This window comes from Leucoraja erinacea, chromosome 10 (assembly GCF_028641065.1).
Source record: "Leucoraja erinacea ecotype New England chromosome 10, Leri_hhj_1, whole genome shotgun sequence".
Lineage (NCBI taxonomy): Eukaryota > Metazoa > Chordata > Chondrichthyes > Rajiformes > Rajidae > Leucoraja > Leucoraja erinaceus.
In genome coordinates, this window is record NC_073386.1 from 9,168,334 (window position 1) to 9,181,607 (window position 13,274).

A 13,274-nucleotide genomic window follows, 5' to 3' on the forward strand; every position below is an offset into this window, starting at 1 on the left:
GTCCCAAAATCTGTTGGAAGGAACTGCAGATGCTGGTTTTCAGCCAAAGGTAGCTACAAAATGCTGGAGTAACTCAGCGGGACAGGCGGCATCTCTGGAGAGAAGGAATGGGTGACGTTTCGGGTCGAGACCCTTCTTCAGACTTCAGTCGCAAAATCTTCTAGGACCACTGCAGTCTTCCTGAGAAGATGGTCCCACAGTAGAGGAAGGTGGGGACGTCCGGCATTTAGATCGAGCGAGGAAGAAGGATTGACTTTGATCTTTTAACCTGTCTCAGAGTCTCCTCCAGGCTGGAGTTTGAGATATTTGCAACATCTCACAGTCCACTGTTGCCGACGCCAACAGAATTAACAAGCTCGTCGGGAAGGCTGGCTCCGTCCTGGGAGTGGTGTTGGGTTCTCTGGAGGTGGTCTTGGAGGGGAGCATGCTCCTCAAACTGCAGAGCATCTTGGACAATACAGCTCACTCCCTCCACGACTCACTGGTCAACCTGAGGAGCACCTTCAGCAACAGACTGGTTCCACCAAGATGCAGTACAGAACGCCACAGGAGATCTTTCTTCCTTGTGGCTATCAAACTGTACAACTCCTCTCCCTTCTTTCCCTTCCCCACCAACTCCCCTTCCCCACCAATCTTCACACATCCCCAATCCTGGACTTTCCCACTCGTCATTTTAATTTCATGTTTCATGGATCTTGTTGTGTGTTACGACTGTTGGCAAACTGATTTCCCTCCTGAGATAAATAAAGTTATATCATATCGTATCGTATCGTATCTAATCTACTTTGTGGACATGATGGAGACAAAGAGATTGAATGTGTAGGAAGAAACTGCCGATGCTGGTTTAAACCGAAGATGGACACAAAAAGCTGGAGTATCTCAGCGGGACAGGCAGCATCTCTGGAGAGAGGGAATTCTGAAGAAGGGTCTCGACCCGAAACGTCACCCATTCCTTCTGTCCAGAAATGCTGCCAGTCCAGCTGAGTTACTCCAGCTTTTTGTGTCGATCTACAAAGAGGTTGAAGGTGTGCCAGCTCAATAGTCTACCTCTGCTCCTAGTTTGTATGCCTGTGTATGTGTGTGCTTTCTGGCCCTCCTAGAGCCCTGGGTATACTTGCCTGCTGGTCTTATGGGTGTATACAGAAGAATGTCTGTGCCATCCTACAACCCCAAAGAGAGTCTAACTTTCAAAATATGTTCAACTGGCCTTGGGATCTCGGCTGAAGAAGTCAGATATTTATCCGAGCCCTCATTTCTTTTTCCAGTATTTTCTGGGTTTCAATTTGCTTCTCTGTGGAAAAGAATGTGGCCAATTTATCATTGTGGGATTAAAGGCTCAGGGCGTTCAAATACGACCGACCTCATGTGTTTAGGCCACTGGATGAGTAACATTACAATGAATTACAAAAAACAAAGCTGCAATTCCTTGATGGGGGGGGCACATCGCTTTTCAGCCTTTTGATTAAGATCATGTACAGTTTCTGCTCTTGTCAGTTTCATATATCGGCACGTCCCTTGTCTAGAATGATACAAAATCATGAGAGGAATAGATCGGGTAAACGCACAGAGTCTTTTGCCTAGACTAGGGGAAATCGAGAACCAGAGGACATCGATTTAAGGTGAGGGGAGAAAGATTTAATGGGGTAACCTTTTCACACACAGGATGGTGGATGTATGGAATGAGCTGCTGGAGGAGGTAGTTGAGGCAAGTACTTTCGCAACATTTAAGAAACATTCATATAGGTACATGGATAGGATAGGTTTAGAGGGATAAGGGCCAAACGCAGGAAGGTAGGACTAGTGTTGGGGCATGTTGGTCGGCGTGGGCAATTTGGGCCGAAGGGCCTGTTTCCATGCTGTATGACACCATAGAAGGGTCCCAATCCGAAATGTCACCTATCTGTTTTCTCCAGAGATGCTGCCTGTCCCGATGAGATACTCCAGCATTTTGTGTCTGTCTTTGGTATAAACCAGCATCTGCATCTCCTTTTTATTACACAAAGTAAGAGAACAATTGGTCACATTAGTAGTTGATGAATGTTGTTGCGATAACAAGGGGAGATGAGTTGAAAGGAAGCTTGGTATTGCGCAGTGATTGCTCAGTGCGCTTAGAAGTGAGCCAACAGTTACAGCACGTAAATAGAATGTAGAATACAGCAGATAACAGGACAGAGAATGGTTAAACTGTATTAGACCTCTGGTTAACCTCTTACGCATTGTTCTTTCATCTTTCCCATGTCGGCCTCCTTCTAAATTATTTTTAATTTCAAATCTTATTTTATGCAATGACATTGCACATGCATCAAATGCAGTAAAGAATATGTCACAATTTTTAGCATTAGCCAATGCATCATGTAGAAACAAGGAACTGCAGGTGCTGGTTTAGACATAAACATACACAAAGTCCAGGAGCAACTCAGCGGGTCAGGCAGCATCTCCTGGCAAACATGGATAGGTGACATTTCGGGTCGGTTGGGACCCTTCTTCAGACTGAAAGGTCCCAACTTGAAACGTCACCTATCCATGTTCTCCAGAGATGCTGCCCGACCAGCGGAGTTCCTCCTGGACCTTGTGTATGTTTATGTCTAAACCAGCACCTGCAGTTCTTTGTTCTTGAGTTACTCCAGCACTTTGTGTCTCTTTTTATAAACCAGCATCTACAGTTCCTTATTTTGACACATCCCATAGTTATCCTGTTTTGTTTTCCCCACATTCCCATCACCTTCTCCCAGATCCAATCACTCACCCACACACCCACACACTTGGGAGAACTTACACCACTTAGTGTCTCACATGTTTCATGTTGCATCATTTCCCTCATTCCCCTCATTCCCTCAGTGGGAGGGTCTAGGACCAGAGGTCGTAGCCTCAGAATTAAAGGACGTTCTTTTAGGAAAGAGATGAGGAGCAATTTCTTCAGCCAGAGGGTGGTGAGTCTGAGGAATTCTTTGCCACGGAAGGCTGCGGAGGCCAAGTCAGTGGATATTTTTAAGGCTGAGATAGATAGATTCTTGATTAGTACGGGTGTCAGAGGCTATGGGGAGAAGACAGGAGAATGGGGTTGGGAGGGAGAGATAGATCAGCCATGATTGAATGGCGGAGTAGACTTCATGGGCAAAATGGCCTAATTCTACTCCTATTCCTTATGACGAGCAAACAGACCAACGCACAAGACTTAACCATCAGTGCGCAATGATGGGGGTGGGGGGGGGGGGGCAGTTGCATCATGTCCCTCAGCACATCATCCTGGACCTCAAAGTGCAGTCAGTAGTAGCATTTGATAACGGACAGCTCCCTGTGTGGAAGGCCAGTCATCTTCAGTCAGATAGAGGGCAACTTCATCAATCAGCAGCTGCAGTAGTTGACGTTTGTATCTGCGAACAGTACATGGAGCAAAACACACTACCTCTCCTGACTTGGGCTGTTTGTCATTTCAATGTCCGAATTGTTCTCTTTGGACTGAGCTTCCAATCCCATAACCTCCCAGTCACAAGAAAACACAAAGTGCTGGAGTAACTCAGTGGACCAGGCAGCATCTGTGGATAAAATGGATAAAAGCACGTTTCAAATCAGGACCATTCTTCAGTCACCCATTTAAATGCTCCAGGGGTATCATCTGACCAGCTGAATTACTCCAACCCCTTGTGTTTTTTTTTTAAACCAGCATCTGCATTAACTTGTGTATCCCTCTCAATCACAAACAGCTGCAAGAAAGTCACAGTGCAGTCAACATCTCCATTGTAAGTTATCTGATAAATCTGGCACAAAAATAATAGATAGAATGAAAAGTTTTTCTATTTGGAATCAGAGGCAACTTACAACTGCATGGAAGGAGGCCATTGGGTCCATCGAATCCGTGCTGGCAATCTCTCTGTCCTGCACCCACACTTTCTCCCTTTAACCCTTCAAATTATTTTCTCGGCGCCCGACCCGTTTCTAAACTCAGTTCAGTTTAGCTTAGTTGATCGTCACATGCATCGAGGCACAATGAAAAGCTTTTTGTTAACCATGCATGCTAACCATTCAGCAGAAAGACTTCCAACACTCTTCCAACATGTCCAGGCACCCAAGAGGTTAAAATCCAGAAATAGCTTCCTACATGCAGTTCATCCCCTGCATGATAACGCCCGCACCTGCAGGATAAGGTGACACACCTACAACCAAAACCCCACACACTGACACTATACCCTGAGGAGTCCCTTCCATTGGGAGCGACAGAGACACGGCCAGTCTGGCTCTGCCTTAAATGCCTCAGAACACGGGTCGGTCAGTCGGTGTAAAGCCCTTACGCAGAAGTGGGGGTTCAACAACGATGGTCCAACTGAATGTGACTGTGGGGAAGGAACCCAAACTATGGAGCACTTACTTGCCTGGCCCCTCCCCCCAGGGCACTGCACACCAGAAGATCTCAATGTGTTCAACCCACGTGCCAGAGCCTGCGCTACGCTGTGGCTTGGAAAAGTGTAGCAACACGACAAGAAGAAGAGACAATACATGGTTACAATCGGGCCGTCCACAGTGTACAGACACATGATAAAGACAATAACACTTAGTGCAGGATAAAGTCCGATTAATGATGGTACACAAAAATGCTGGAGAAACTCAGCGGGTGCAGCAGCATCTATGGAGCGAAGGAAATAGGCGACGTTTCGGGCCGAAACCCTTCTTCAGACTGTTAATCCTCCGATTAATGATGGTCCTGTGAGGTAGATCAGGACCACTCTCCGAAACTTTTAAGAATTTCCTATTTTTAGATTCCCTTTTGAAAGCCCTGATCACTCTGTTGCTAGCACCATGTGCTTGAATTCCACATCAGGTCTACTCTTTGACTAAAAATATTTTTTTCTCTTCCTCCCGCCCCCTTCCCTCCCCATGTTTTGTTTTCTACCCAAATGTTGAAATCTGAAATAAAAACGGTGAGATGCAGCAGGTCAGCCAGCAGGCGAGGGCCCTTCTGACAGTGGAAATAGAAATGGGTAGTATTTCAGGCTTCATCAGAGCAGGGAAACAGAGAGGACAAGTTGGCCTTATGTGGTGGAGAAGATGAGAGGGAAGGGTGGTGCTGCAAATTTACCGTAAAGTTTTATCGTATCGTATTGTCTCTCTCAGCACGTACTCCTGCAGCCTGCAATGTTGCCAATCGACACCACTCCCTTCAGACATCTCGTTATACTGGAAAACTGATAGGTTCTGTGCAGGATAAACAGCACCTTTCGCTGAGTTCATAATCTTCCAGTGGCACCTAATGTCCTATGGGAACAACACTAAGATCACAGAACCCTCCGTCACACAGCTGCTTGGGATAAACTGAGTCAGGAAATTCTGTTGCAGCTTTATAGGACATTGGTTGGGTCGCATTTGGAGCATTGTGTGCAGCCTGGTCACTCCATCACAGGAAGGATGTGGAGGATTTGGAGAGGTGCAGAAAAGGTTATGGGGAGAAGGCAGGAGAATGGGGTTGAGAGGGAAAGAGAGATCAGCCGTGATTGAATGGTGGAGTAAACTTAATGAGCTGAATGGCCTAATTCTGTTCCTATACCTTATGAACTTTACCAAAATACTGCCTTTGGATTAGACGGTTTTATCCATAACATGAGGTTGGACACGTCAGAGGTTAATAAATTAAAAATAAATTGGATAGTTATATGGATGGGAAGGGAATGGAGGGTTATGGTCTGAGCGCAGGTATATGGGACTAGGGGAGATTATGTGTTCGGCACGGACTAGAAGGGTCGAGATGGCCTGTTTCCGTGCTGTAATTGTTATATGGTTATATGGTTATAAGGTTGAGGGAAGACCTGACAGAAGGCTATCAAATTCTGAGAGCTACAGAGAGGGCAGACAGTCAGAGCCTTTCACCCAGGGAGGAAATGTTAAAGACAAGAGGCCACAGCTTCAAGCTGAGAGGGGCCAAGGTTAAAGGAGTTATGACACAGGCAAGTTCTTTTTAATATTGGCCTTCATTGCGAGAGGATTTGTGTCTTGGAGCAAGGAGATCCTACAGCAGTTGTACAAGGCCCAGGTGAGACTGCACCTGGAGTATTGTGTACAGTTTTGGTCTCCTAATTTGAGGAAGAACATTTTTGTCTTTGAGGGAGAACAGCGTAGGTCCACCAGGTTAATTCCCAGGGTGGCGGGACTGACATATGATGAAAGAATGGGTCGACTGGGCTTGCATTCACTGGAATTTAGAAGGATGAGAGGATATCTTATAGGAACATATAAAATTATTAAAGGATTGGACAGGCTGGATGCAGGAAACATTTTCCCCGATGTTGGGAGAGTCCAGAACTGAGGGTCACAGTTTAAGAATGAGTTGTGCATCTGTGGAATTCTCTGCCACAGACGGCAGCGGAGACCAATTCACTGGATGTTTTCAAGAGAGAGTTAGATTTGGCACTTAGGGCTAAAGGAACGGTGGGATATGGGGGAAAAAGCAGGAACGGGGTACTGCTTTTGGATGATCAACCATGATCATATTGAATGGCCGAATGGCCGTCTCCTGCATCGGTTTCCTATGTTTCTAACATAGTGAGTGCCAGGAACATGCTGCCAGCGGTGGTGGTGGAGGCAAATATGATAGTGGTGTGTAAGAGGTTTTGAGGAAAGGCACGTGGATATACAGGGATCGCTGCACCATCGAGAGCATCCTTACCAACTGCATCACAGTATGGTATGGCAACTGCTCTGTCTCCGACCGGAAAGCACTGCAGAGGGTGATGAAAATTGCCCAAAGCATCACCGGTTCCTCGCTCCCTCCCATTGAGTCTGTCCAAAGCAAGCGTTGTCTGCGAAGGGCGCTCAGCATCACCAAGGACTGCTCTCACCCCAACCACAGACTGTTTACCCTCCTACCATCCGGGAGGCGTTACAGGTCTCTCCGTTGCCGGACCAGCAGGTCCAGGAACAGCTTCTTCCCTGCGGCTGTTACACTACTCAACACTGTACCTCGGTGATTGCCAATCACCCCCCACCCCCCCCGACACTCCTCCCACCAGGAAAAAAATACCATGACTGTATGCACATAAATCGATTTATTTATTGCTCATATTTATGTCGCTCTTCTAGGGAGATGCTAACTGCATTGCGTTGTCTCTGTACTGTACACTGCACAATGACAATAAAGTTGAATCTGAATCTGAAACTGAATCTGAATGAGGGGATATGGATCGTGTGCAGGTAGAGGACACTGCTTGTCTTGGCATCATGTTCGGCATGGAAATTGTGGGCTGAAGGGCCTGTGCAAGCACTGTCCAATGTCCTAAGTCATCTTGCATCCCTTTTTCCACACCTGCTTTGCAAATGCACAGTCCGCAAACAGATAGGCTCTGTAGCCCATCCCAGCCTAAATCAAGGCTGTGTTTAGATTAGAGATACAGTGCCCACCGGCCTATCCCGTACACTACCACTCTCCTACACACTAGGGACGATTTACAATTCTTAGCAAAATCAATTAACCTACGTCTTTGGAGTGTGGGGCGAAACCGGAGCACCCGGAGAAAACCCCACGCGATCTCGGGGAGAACATACAAACACTGTACAGACGGCACCGGTAGTCAGGATCGAACCCGGGTTCTCTGGCCCTGTAAGACAGCAGCTCCCTATTTGAATCGGGACCAGCAACCTCTTCCATTTAGCTTTTTCCCCCCCAACATGGCTTACAATTGAATTAAAGAGAAAATAGATCGGAAGCTTTAATATTTCATATATATTTTTCTTGTTTTGTACATATTTGTCCTAGTTCTCGCCATTTGGATGAAGGGTGATGTGAGGACTGGATTCAGGGCTGAGTGACGAGCAACAGGCAGATGTTTTTTTCAAAAAAAAGCTACAGGTTGGCCAATGGGATGGCAGTGCGGTTTCCACTCCCTTGTCGGTTTAAAGGCTGAGTGGAGTGAAGCCCAGTTGTGTGCGAGCAGGATCTAGCATCTGCACTTGATAACGCCACTGGAACCCGATCCAGACCTCGCTTCATTCTTAGTAAGTTTCTACACTTTCCCTTGCAGTCTTCCCCCCTCCCCTCCCCTCCCCGCTGTGCTCGGTGTTGCATCGCTTGAAGGGTCCGCTTTTATTCCTCTTTAGGAATGGATCATACCAGCCCTTACGTTTCTGGACGGGACAACACCCACTCAAATATCTGGGAAGGACGAGGAGTGAGGGAGGATGAGGAGAAGGGGGGGGGTGTAAGCATTTGATAAATTAAATGGGACAGCGGGCGAAGTGTGCAGGAACGAGCGAAATCACCGCTTTTTGTTTCAAAAAAGAAATGTTGCAATTCATTGCAGACTGCACACGCAACCTTTGTTCAGATGCAATATTCGCAGTACTTGAAAAATGGCTACCTTTGTACTTTTTTTTGGTTGCATTTGTCAGCTAACAGCATCTGAAATGTCAATGTGGTGTGGGGGGGTGGGGTCGGTTCCAGCTGCGACCGCAACGGGCTGTGATCAATTTCGGTGCAAGTTTGCTACATTTTGAAGGAATTGGGAAGATTTGGGAAATTTCCTGCAGACGCGGAGAGAAACAAACCCAGTAGATTAGTGCCAGGGATTTTTTATAGGGAAGATTGCATTTAGGTTGCAAACTTAAAAAAAAAAGAATGCATGTTAGTTTTGTAAAATGCAGCCGGCCCCGCCTGTCAGAGCGATTGGGATCGGGTTGTCTGTGGATAACCGAGTGGAGATTGTTACATGATGTACCGCTGGTAGCTGTGACTTGTTTCCTCTGCACCAGGAGGGCGTCCGGAGCACCGCTGGTACAAAGTTGCGTAACTGTTTAGGGAGAGCCATTCGGCCCATCCAGGCGGTGGCGGCTCTCGCCTTACCAGCCTTACGACTCGAGCCTGAAATCCTGCCTTGGTTTCTTGCCGTGGCTGATCCAACCCCCAGCTGAAAATCTGCCTCCGCCCCCTTGCTTGGCTGAGGATTCCTAAGTCATAACAATTTATTTAAAAAAATAATCGTTTGCCTAATATTGTCTTTGTTTCTTTTCGCTATTCGCCCTTAAATGTGTCGTTACTTCACGGTCCCTTGTAAGTGTATCTGCGTCGGATGCCCTTATTATTTCCAGCTCTCCCATCGCAGCTACTCCGCTAACGAGCCTTTACCTAAACCATCATCAAAAGTAGCAAGAGCGACCCTGGGAGCCTCCTGTGTAGATTGTCACAAATTAAATCGCTACATTATTGTAACAGAGTGAACTAGTTGGTGCGAGCCGCCTTCTTCCCAGTCGTGATGCGCGATCTATCGGTGCCCTCCCTGATTTCTGAAGAAGTCAGAAGTCGTTCACCACGGAGAGACTTGTTGCATTTTATGGCAGCAGCGCTGAGAAAGCGTTTAAAATCAAAATATGCAGCCGTATTGAATGTCTATAGTTAAACAGCGGGGGGGGGGGGGGGGGGGGGGGGGGGGGGGTGGGGGGGGGGGGGGGGGGGGGGGGGGGGGGGGGATAAGACTCAATCGGGAGTAGACACAAAATGCTGGAGTAACTCGATACGATAGGATTTGATTTATCCCAGGAGGGAAATTAATTGATGTGACGTTTTGGGTCGAGACCCTTCTTCAGACGTTCGGCTGCCAGGGGTTATGGAGAGAAGGCAGGAGATTGGGGTTGGTAGGAGGGAGATATAGATCAGCCATGATTAAATGGCAGAGTAGGCTTGATGGGCCAAATGACCTAATGCTGCTCCTGTCACTTATGAACTCATGCAGTGACAGGAGCAGAGTTAAGCCATTCGCAGATCTATCTTTCCCTCGCAACCCTTATGCTCCTGCCTCCTTCCCGTAACCCCACACACTCTTTGACTAATCAAGAATCTGTTAATCTCCGCCTTAAAAATACCCAATCACTTGGCCTCCACAGCCGTCTGTGGCAATACATAAATCTTTGTGCCTCTGCCGACCTCTACCAGGCCATTTGGCATAATGTCTCCTGGAGTCCTAATGAAGTCATCTGTTCTATACCTAAACCTAATTTTTTTAGCAACATCCTAGTGAACCCGCATTGCGTTTAAATGATGATGTCCCAGAGGTAATGTGCCCAAAGCAATCCTCCAGATGTATGTTTTCAGAGTTAATTTGTTGCTGTTGGGTTCAACACTTCAATATACGATGATCTGGATTCCCCTTGGAGACACACGGTACTGCAGATGTTGGTTAACCAAAAAAAAAAAAACCCACAAAGCTCTGGAGTAATTCTCAACATCTAAGTGGAACCAAGATAAAAGGGAATCCATGTGACCTGGGCTATATATGGTCATGTTGAAAATATGAATTGAATGTAAAAAGGCCCACAAACCTGAAACATTAACTGTTTCTCCTTCCACAGATCCTGCCTGACTTGTTTGAGTTTTTTCCAGCTGATTATGTTTTTTTGTTTCAGATTTCCAGTATCTGCAGTTTAGATTTAGATTTTCTCTAACAAAGTGGCTCTGGTTAAATAATCTTATTGTCTTGTAATAGTATAGGGTGTGTGTACCTCCTTGTCCTGTTTTATTGGCTGAATTTATTTACTTTTAGTGCAAACATACATTTTGGAAAGAAACAAAAAATTGAAAGGTCTAATATAAGACCAACAATTTTACCTCAATTTTCAAACCCCCCAAAAATTGGATAAATAAAACCTCCAGATTCAGGAATGGCTTCTTCCCAACAGCCATCACGCTCTTGAACATGACAAACACCAAGTAAACTGCTAACTTGTCTGTACTAGATACTTCTGCATTTGCTTTGCACTCATTATGGGTTTTAAAAAAAAATTATTGAACCTTGTTTACTATGTTATCAATGAGTAGTGTGTTTACAGACCTGATTTTCCATTCTCGGTACATGTGACAATATAACACTTGTATCTCCTCAAACCTCATCTATTGCATCCGCTGCTCTAGATGTCAGCTGATCTACATCGGTGAGACTAAGCGGAGGCTGGGCGATCGTTTCGCCGAACACCTCCGCTCGGTCCGCAAGAACCTACCAGACCTCCCGGTGGCTCAGCACTTCAACTCCCCCTCCCATTCCCCGTCCAACCTCTCTGTCCTGCGTCTTCTCCATGGCCAGAGCAAGCAACACCAGAAATTGGAGGAACAGCACCTCATATTCCGCTTGGGGAGCCTGCATCCTGCGGGCATGAACATTGAATTCTCCCAATTTTGTTAGCCCTTGCTGTCTCCTCCCCTTCCTCAGCCCTCGGGCTGTCTCCTCCCATCCCTCCGCCTCCTCCTCCTCCTTTTTCCTTTCTTCCTTTCTTCTCCCCGCCACCCCCCATCAGTCTGAAGAAGGGTTTCGGTCCGAAACGTTGCCTATTTCCTTCGCTCCATAGATGCTGCTGAGTTTCTCCAGCATTTTTGTGTACCTTCGATTTTCCAGTATCTGCAGTTCCTTCTTAAACACCTAACATAACACTTAAACGCTCTTGACTCTTGACGCAAATCTATTAATGTTGTTTAATTTTACCAGTGTTATGGAGCTTTTTAGTAAAGTCTCACATTTGCCAATGGACATGGTGTAGTTTGGTGTTAGAGACCCAGCGTGGAGGCAGGCCCTATGGCTCCCCGAGTCCGCACCAACCATAGATCACCCATACTCTTGTTCCATCCTACACACAAGGAACACATTTTATATAAGCCAATTGACCTACAAACCCACACGTTTTTAGAATGTGTTAAGAAATGGGGACACCCAGAGAAAACTCACAGAGAGAACGTACAAACTCCATACAGACAACACCCGTAGTCAGGTTTGAACCCGGGTCTCTGGTGCTATAAGGCAGCAACTTTACCGCTGCTCCACCGTGCAGCAGACCTCCCCGTGAGTCGCCCACCTCCTTAAGAGCTGAGTATAAATTGGGGCTGTCTTATTTCTGATGGCATTCACAGCCCATTGCTTTGTTTTCCCTTACTGTGTGGAGAGCGAGATTTACAATGGTGTGTTGGAAAATGACCTTTCTCCTCATTCATCACAGGAAACAGTTTCTGAATCCAAGTGTTGCCGCAGTAAAATATTATTGCTTGGATTCCACTTAGTGGGAAGCCTTCAAACATTTAAAGAGTTTTCTGCAGACATTGAACTCGAGTCTAAAATCTGGCAGAGCAATGACGGGTGGGGCATTTATTTCGGGAATGAACGTAGAAATTGTGTTCCAACTGTCTGATTCGGTTTTCTGTGCTGGTTGCTGTTGAGAAGATCAGTACTTAGCGTTTAATGTTGTTCGCAAGTCGATGAATCGGCACGTTTCACCTCAAACCCGAGAACATACATTTTGCAGAAGTTTCCAGTTTCAGCGGTATTGTTAGTTTCTTCTTATGGGTGAGTTGCTGCCTTTTACTGAGCACCTGGAATGCATCAGGATCTCTAATGTGGAACGGTTTGTGAAGTAACTGTGTACAAAATCATGAGAGGAGTAGATCGGGTAAATGCACAGTGTGCGTAGGAAGAAACTGCAGATGCTGGTTTAGAACTAAAGTTAGGCACAAAAAGCTGGAGAAATGTTACTCCAGCTTTTTGGGTAAATGCACAGGTTTTTTTTTCTACCAGAGTAGGGAAATTGAGAACCAGAGGACATGGGTTTATGGTGTGGGAGGTAAGATTTTATAGCAACCTGAGGGCTAACTTGTGTTACACAGAAGGTGGTGGGTGTATGGAATGAGCTGCTGGGGGAGGCAGTTGAGGCAGGTATTATCATAACATTTAAGAAACATTTCAGTAGGTAGATGGATAGGATGGATTTAGAGAGTTAAGGGCCAAGTGGGGGCAAGAGGGACTAGAATAGATTGGGGCATTTTGGTCAAATCGGGCCAAAGGGCCTGTTTCCACTTTGTACAACTATCAAATATTTTATTTTTTTATTTATTAGTAGTAATGTACATTACAGTGATATAAGCCAAAAATAACATAATACATTTCCTGTACCACTTCATATTTTAAACTTTAAAAAAGAAGAAAAGGAAAGAGAATTAGATAGGATAGTGAGTGCGTGAGCAAGAGAGACCCTTAGAAATGTAAAACTCGAAAAAGAGATGTAGAGAAAGCCAAAGAAAAAAGACAGAGAGAAAAAGAAAACTGAAGATGTATAAAGGTAAAAAAAAGAATAAGAAAAAGAGAAATAAAGAGAAATAAAAGGGATGTGCCTACTTCGTATTTTTACTTCCCCCTCACCAGTTCCTGAAACCATTTATTTTCAAAATTATATTGCACCCTGTACTTGTAATAAGTCGATAAATGGAGACCAGATCTTTTGGAAATAGTCTGGTTTACCTGCTAGGAGGAATCTCATGTCTT

At 45.7% G+C, this 13,274-nt stretch overlaps 1 protein-coding gene across 1 annotated transcript in view; it reads left to right on the top strand.

The window, feature by feature from the left end:
• Nucleotides 1-7,824: 7,824 nt before the first annotated feature.
• Nucleotides 7,825-13,274, top strand: part of LOC129700761 (scinderin-like) — a 32,364-nt gene continuing 26,914 nt past the window's right edge. Inside the window, 1 exon segment of the mRNA XM_055641432.1 lies at nucleotides 7,825-7,980. The gene's annotated coding sequence lies outside the window, so the exon portion shown is untranslated.